Source organism: Pinus tabuliformis, chromosome 1_2 (genome assembly GCF_031772625.1).
Source record: "Pinus tabuliformis cultivar Carrire ecotype Pingquan chromosome 1_2, CPIR1, whole genome shotgun sequence".
Classification (NCBI taxonomy): domain Eukaryota; kingdom Viridiplantae; phylum Streptophyta; class Pinopsida; order Pinales; family Pinaceae; genus Pinus; species Pinus tabuliformis.
Genome location: NC_142298.1, coordinates 646433469 through 646441921, shown reverse-complemented (window position 1 = coordinate 646441921; position 8453 = coordinate 646433469). Strand labels below are relative to the sequence as shown.

General features: G+C 33.8%; 1 pseudogene; it reads left to right on the top strand.

Annotated features, from left to right (window-relative positions):
• Nucleotides 1-959: 959 nt before the first annotated feature.
• LOC149207345 (UDP-glycosyltransferase 89B2 pseudogene) lies at nucleotides 960-2854 on the top strand (annotated as a pseudogene).
• The last annotated feature ends 5599 nt before the right edge of the window (nucleotides 2855-8453 follow it).

Genomic DNA, 8453 nt, shown 5'->3' with positions numbered 1-8453 from the left:
GAGAGAGAGGATCAAGTTAGGATGTCTCATGAAGGAGAGAACAAAATTTCAACTAACTACCCAGATCCCAACTACTGTGTCTTGTTGACCCTGACCCTGGGAATCAATTTTTTGTTGAATAGGCTTTCTCTTATCACCCTTGAGGCTAATGCATGCAGATTTAGCATTACCATTATAGGGTAACCAGGTCATCACTAAAGTGTATGTTTATTGATTTTGACATCAACGATTTTAATGCTTTCAGAAATAATGTTTTCCTTGTTACTTCTAATTTAAAGCTAATGAATTTATCAAACTGTCCAAGCGCTCCCATATTTGATTCCAAATAGTTATAATTGCACTAGTCAACATTATCTTCTTATTATGTTTTATTTATATTAACAAATTTTTAGTTCATTTCTTTATAAACGTTAGAATGCACTAGGTCTAAATCACTTTTTCCGACCTTAAAAAAACCCAACAAATTACCCACAGTGCTTTGCACCTCCTCGCAAATGCTAGTATTTACCATTTTTTCTAAATAAAAATTTAATATCCCCACTTGAATGTGACGACATAGCTCTTCTACTTTCATTTTCATTTCATGTCGACATTACTCTTCCACTCTTATAGTTATGTGCTTTGTGAATCCATTTCCTTATCATATTCAGTCGTGAATCACTGCGAGCTCAACGTTCCGTCACCGTCACCGTCACCATCACCATCACCATCGATGTGATGAGTGAATTATTTTGAAGTTTCATATTCAAGGTGGATGTTCCCATCCCTACTTTTTCTTTTTATATTCGTAGGGATGTTCCCACGCAGAAAACTCTGTACGCCAACTTCCGCCTCACAAACTTATCTCTTCCAGTCAAACATCTTTTGGTTTTGCGTGTCACAACATAACTCGTCCACTCTATAGAGCTCTGGTTTTGATTTCATGTCCACACAATTTTCCACCCTTTGCTTGTTATTTAAGTCAAAAGAGCGCAGTTAATTTCACTCTGATCATAAATCACTATAGCCAGCTCAAATCTGGAGAGTCACTGTACTGGAATCGCAAACATGGAGAGGAGACCTCACGTTCTTGTATTCCCATTGCCAGCACAGGGCCACATGATTCCTCTGCTCGACCTCGCCCACACTCTCGCCACCCACGGCCTCTCCCTAACGGTGCTCACAACTCCTCAAAACCAATCCCTCTTGAATCCTCTTTTGCAGAGAGCTTCATCAGAGGCCCTTCAGATTCAACCTCTTATCATTCCCCTCCCTCCCACTGAAGGCCTCCCCCCGGGATGTGAAAACGCGGGGAACCTTTCAACTCCTCAGCTCATCCCACTCTTCATCTATTCATTCAGGCAACTCGCTGTACCAATAGAACATTGGTTCCAACAACAGAAAAATAGCTCAGATGGGTTTGGTCCTCCTGTCTGCCTAATCAGCGATTTCTTTTTGGGATGGACTCACGACACAGCTGCCAAGCTCGGGATACCCAGGATAGTATTCCATACCTCTGGTGCTTTTGTTGTTTCTCTCAGCTATTCTCTCTGGAAACACATGCCCCAATTAATGGATTCTGAAGACGAAACAGTCCATTTCCCCGAAGTTCCTCATCTTGCTAATTTTCCCAAGCGTCAAATCTCTCCTTTTGCACAATTTTACAAGAGATCGGATCCTGTATGTGAATTCATCAGATATACCATGAATTTGAATACGAAAAGCTGGGGTACTCTTATCAACACTTTCTATGATCTAGAATCTGTTTATATCGATCATCTGCACAGGGTTGTTTCCGGCAGGCCTGTTTGGTCTGTGGGTCCTCTGCTACCTCCCCCTGTGTTCGAGACGAAGCACAGAACAAATTTGATTGAGAGAGGGAAACGCACTTCAATCGATGAATCAGCATGCCTGCAATGGCTTGACTCTCGGAAAGAGAAGTCTGTTATTTATATTTGCTTTGGCAGCCAGGCCTGCCTTTCAAATAAACAAATAGAGGAGATGGCAGCAGGGCTGGAGGCAAGTGAAGAGTACTTCATATGGGTCATCAGGGATCCACCTAGTACTATGCCTGCTGATGAATATGGTGTTATTCCACAAGGTTTTGAAGAGAGAATGAGGGGAAGAGGTCTGATAATTAAAGGTTGGGCACCTCAGCTCTTGATTCTGTCACACCCCTCTGTTGGGGGTTTTCTTACCCACTGCGGGTGGAATTCTACACTGGAGAGCATCACACTGGGAGTGCCACTGATAACATGGCCCATGACCGCTGATCAATATTATAATGCTAGGTTATTGGTGGAATATCTCAAGGTTGGAGTCAGGTTTTGTGAAGGTGCCACCACGGTTCCCAACCGAGATGACTTGAAAATTGCAGTTAAACGACTTTTGGCAAGAGAAGGAGAAGAAATGAAAAGGGCAGAGGAGTTGAGGAAGGCAGCGAGAATGGCAATGCAAGAAGGGGGAACCTCCTACAGTAACATGGAAGCCTGTGTGAGTGAGATCAAGAAGTTGATAGTGCAGCCTAGTTAGTCTCTGCATAACAAGTAACCAGTTCAATGTCAGAGTATGTGTCTTTTGCTGATGTTCTTCTCATGGAATCAAGACAGTAATGGTATCTGTCATTTGCTCTTGGGTGTTTCACTCTTTTCTGATTCCTCTGAAATAGTTTCAGAGTTCCCATTTGGAAAATCTGTTGTTGTTTGCTGATGTTCTTGTCATGGAATCAAGACAGTAATAGTATCTGTCATTTGCTGTTGGGTGTTTCACTCTTCTCTGATTCCTCTGACATAGTTTCAGAGTTCCCATTTGGAAAATCTGTTGTTGTAAACTTGTTGGATTAAGATTACAAAAGCTTATTAGTTTACAAAAACCATTGTGATGTCTCCTGCTCTACCCGTTGGGCGACCCAATCTAATATGCACCACAAGATCTTTATTTTAACTGTGATTAGAATCTTAGAATTTAAGGTTAGAGCCATAGTATCAGCCGGAAAGTAGGTTTTTTGTGTGATGGTTTTAAGGTCAGAGTTATAGTATCAATGGGCAGGTAGGTTTCATAAAGTTATAATATTTCAGCAACTCAGGTAGGTTTCATAAAGTTATAATATTTCAGCAACTCAGTAATTCATTATATAGTCATTTATATATAGTAAATAATTTGTTCGCTGGAATTTGATGATATAATTTCAAACAAGAATGTGTTTTTTATTATTTAAAATACATTTTTAAATATATAAATATATTCAGTTCTCTCAAAAAGGAAACATGTAAATTACTTACTCAAATTTTTAAAAATATCTTATAAATTTCGATAAAAAATTCCTATTTTAACTATAATTAACTATCATGTGAACAAAACACTTTATTATGACCATATCACTAATTATTTTGACAAAATTCAGAATCACATTTACTATAAAATCTTATTATTATTTTGATAAAATTCAAAATCACATCCCTTTAAAATCTTATATATCGTCCACACAATTTTATCATGCTCCTCCACTCTATTGAAAATATTCTATCGATCTACCCCAGTATTTTACTCTACTGAAAATATCCTATTGATCTCTCGAGGTTCTCCTTTAATATTGATGATTTTTTCTCCAAAGATTTCATCACAGGTTTCCTTCAAGTCCAAGCTTCTTCCATACACTGACCATCTGTTGTAACGTGCCAAACAAAACAATAACCTAACACGCAGTTAAATTTTAGTCTAAAACAAAATTCCAAACATTAACAAAATGATATAAATATGGAGTTGATTGTTTTCAAATATTCAATATGCTTTTACTGAAATTATGAGAAAGCAAGTTTGATCATTAAAAAAAAATTCATTAAATTTAAGATCTTTTGTAAATTTTATATACATAAATTGATTTTGATTTTGAACCGACAAACTCAAAACACACTAAATAATGGTCTGGTCCGCAAGTGTAAAGACAATGGCAATATAAATTTAAGTGTAAAGTGTCTTAAAATTCTAGCAATTAAGTTTTTAATTTTTCTAAAATTCTAATCTATTTTATAATTAATATAACTAAAAAATTTGATCTATTTTATAATTAATATAACTAAAAAATTTAATTTATTTATTCTATATTTTGTAGGTTTTTCTATACATTTTTTAGTTATTTTGTAGGGTTTTTCTACATATTTTCTAGTTTAATTTGTCTAGAATCTAGTAAGGATATTTTTGAATCACAAATTTAACTTGTAAATTCTCCACAATTCCTGTAATTTAAGAGTTTTTCAAAGTGCCAAATTCATATATGTAATCAAACACCCATTATAAACTACCAAAATTAAGGTTTTGACTAAAAAGAATTTTCCCAGTGAAAAATTCCAAAACCTAATAAAAATAATGAAATGTGATCTCAATTTTATTTGTAATATAAATTTTTAAATAAATTAAAATATTAATATTAATTTTCGTTTCATGTCATTATTATAAATATTAAAAAATAAATTTCATTTTCAACATTTATATTAATTTATTTTGGATATAAATCTATATTTGAATTTTTGATACACAAATTTAAATGTGTAAAACTAAATATAATTTAGAAATGAATAATAGTCAGATCCATCTTAACCACCGATGTAACAAGAGCCAAGAGGGATCAAATGTCTTGAGGTGAAAACTTCTTTTAGAGTGCAAAATTTGAATAAAATGTTTGCACCTCTATAGATTTGATCATATATATATATATATATATATATATATATATATATAGACCACTTGCAATTTATCATTGTTTATAGAGAGACTCTTTAACTATAAAAAATATATATATATATATATATATATATATATATATATATATATAAGATTACGTTTTTTTATATGCACATCAAAATATTTTATTTATGATTGAGAGTGAGTGAAATATTTTTAACACTCCTCTTTAGTATGGACATTAGTAGTGAGATTAATAATGAGATTATTGATGTTTTATTATACTTGTAATAAAATAAACCAAACACATATATTCATTTTTATTTTTTTATTATAGCCCAAAGATTTTATTTATGTTTGAGAGTGAGTGAAATATTTTTACCACTTCTCCTTAGTGAAATTACCACATTTTTTTATTTAAATATTTTTTTTAAAGGACATGTGTCAACTCCAAGTTCAACACAAGCATACTTACACATCTTTTAAAAATTAAATAAATTTATGTAATGGAAGGAACTTTCATGCTATTGTCATTGGATTTTTCCAAAATTGATATGTAATTCTGTTTTCCTCATATTCTCATTGGAGTGGGTTTTTATTTCACAATATTAATATATGTTTGTTTAATATTTTTTCTAATAAATTTTACTTATTGATTTTAAATAAGTTATTTTTTATTAATAAAAGTTATTATTGATTTGTTAAAGGATAATAGCTTGAGTGATAGTTAGCAGGTTTCCACCCAAGTTCTATTCTTCGAAGAGCCTATGTGGCAAAAATATTTGAAAATTGTGATGAGTAATTCCTATAGGAAAATTTGAACATCTTAGATATTCACATGAATATTGGGAATCATTGTGATGTAATACCTCGACCAGTTTATGATGTAAATATATGTACTTTGATATTAAGTTGGTGAGTTGGAGTCATTTTGCGAGCCTGCTTGCCTATGTGTTTATGCCTTGTATATTTTGGGAGGCAACATGTTGATGCTCATTTGTTGGATATGGTTATGTGGTCGAAGGCTCAAGATTGTAGATATAATGTAACTGATGTACATATTTTTTATATAATAAAATAATATGAAATAGGTTGGTTGCGGAGCCCATATGTGGGGCATGCAACTCCACGGTGACAAGGGGCAATGGTGTTAGATAATATATGGTGTTGATGAGAGCACCTGGTGTCCACATGGCTTCGAGGTGCCACAGGGCTAAGAGAGACCATGTAGTTATGGGATATAGATATACACACACTTGTTTACAGACCTCATTATGATTATTATTATGATGATTATGACTATGATTTTGAGGATTGTTGGATTTTGGTGCTGAACAATTGTAGTATACCTAGGGGTGGATAATATGGAGTACATAGGGAGGTACCCAAGGGCATAATGTGATATAAAAAGGGGACCACAATAGTTTAGTAAATAAAGGACGTAAGTGGTTACCCACATTAATGATGATTGCAAGTGGTTGACCCTCATTCTAAAGAGACCATGATTATTTAAGTTTAGTTAAGGATAATAAATAAATACGTTATAGCTAATAAATAAAGTGGTAAAGCTACATTATGGAAGGGACCACAAGCAGTTAGGGAATAATGTGATAATCCCTTGGTATTGGATGTATGGTTATTAAGTGCACATTGTATTGCAATTGGTATTACCCATTGTATTATATGTATGAAGCCTTTATGGAGGTTAGAGACTATCCATTGGAGATGTCAACTATTGTTTTGTATTGACAAGCATATACTCTGTAGAGTATTCTCCTTCCTTAAGGAGTAGTTGTATGGTGTTACCATACCTCAAGGGTTTTCTATTAATAAAGATATGAAACTTTTATATTTTATTCTCGTATTTCTCTTGGAATTATTTGCAGTATTATTACAAGGTATCGAGATATAATAAAATCTCCAACAAAAATAAATTCAAGAGGAAATCTGAGAATAACGTAACACCATACAATCACTCCTTTAGGAAGGAGAAAACTCCACAAGAAATATGTTTATCAATACAAACAATACTTGACATATCTCCAATGGAGAGTCTCTAGCCTCTATATAGGGTTCATACATACAATACCATAGGTAATACCATGGGCCCTCAATACCATACATCCAATACCATGGGCTTATTTCATTTATCTCATATTATTTTCCAACTACTTGTGGTCCCTTGCATAATGCGAGTTCACCACTTTATTTATTAACTATGGCACGTTTATTTATCATCCTCAACTAAAATAACTAATTTTGGTCCATTTTTATAATGAGGATTAACCACTTACAATCATCATTAATGTAGGTAACCACTTACAATCTTTATTAACGGTCTTTATTAACTAAACTAATTAATTGTGGTCCCCTTTTACATCATATTTTACCCTTGGGTACTCCCCTATGTACCCCATATTATCCACCCCTAGGTATACTACATTCCACTCCCCTTAAAGAATGTTTCGTCCTTGAAGCATGAGAAGAACACAAATAATATGATCTATTCAAAAGAGTAGTCCATTGGTACCATGCACCTGCATCCATCAATCCATCCAAGAGAAAGTCAAACGCTATATCTAATTGCTACCTCGCTTGCTTGAGATGGAAACTAGTTCTTGTGGTTCCCATTTGTAGATGTGTTGTTGGTAGATTACCATGCCTCTCTGTGTGTCTTCCAGGTGCTTCCATCCTTGTTATTAATATTGTTCCATCTTGTTGGTTGTTGTCTTGTTTATTGGAGTCTTGCTAGGTGATATGAGTAGTGATATGTTGAAGCCTTAACTGATGGGGTTTTCTTCTTCAATTCCTCAATTGATGGTGCCTGAGTGGTGTTTGGTTCCTTTTATGGTGATAGCTTATCTTTCATTATTGCTTCCACCAAGCACTCATCATCTAATGTGTGAGTGTCTGTAGAGATTTTTGTTGGTTCCTCCTTAGTCTTGTCCTGCTTACTAATGGAAATGTCCCGCAAGGTCATTTTCTTCTTTTGTACCATAGCTTCAAAAAATTATTTTATACATTAATATTGACATTATCAACTGAGTCCATCCAAGGATATCCCAAAAAAACATCCTCCTCATCCATATCTAAAGCATAAAATTCATAATGTAATACATATTTATCCATGGTAACCTTCAAGTCCTTAAATATTTGAATGTGCGCACCATCAACCTGTGTGATGTCAATATGTTGTGTTGGAACTTGCAATATTTTGGCCAATTTGAGATTGATGAGATTATGCTTGCAACTAGGGTTAATAAAAACAATGATCTTCTCTTTGTGAATACATCCATGAGCCTATAAGATGGAGATATCAGGAAATAGGCCTTTATGGCTCTTATTTTGCTTCTTTCTAACATGAGACCACTTTTCCAAAAGGACCTTTTTGAATTTTTCATTAGAAAGTTCCTGTATCTTGTAATATTTAAGTGAGTACCATGTGGCAGTCTTATATTTGAAATGATTTCCTAGTCCATATCTCCAAGTTATTGGGCATAATGACTTCTTGTATTTCAGGTATTCTTTGTTGGCATTATGACTAATGTGTTTTCCTTCATGGAAACCTGCTTGAAAAAGATGTACTCGAAGTCAACTTGTTTATAATATGATGGTTATAGAACTAATATAGATAACGGGAATACTGGTACAAATATTACAGAGGATATGGAAGAGAATTGACAACTCAATCACAAGATGCATGAAAAATGTGAAGTTTGAGAAGTATATGCAATTCTTGTGAAGAAAAGTCATGTACATACACAAGTTCTATGAACAAAAGTCACATATATAAT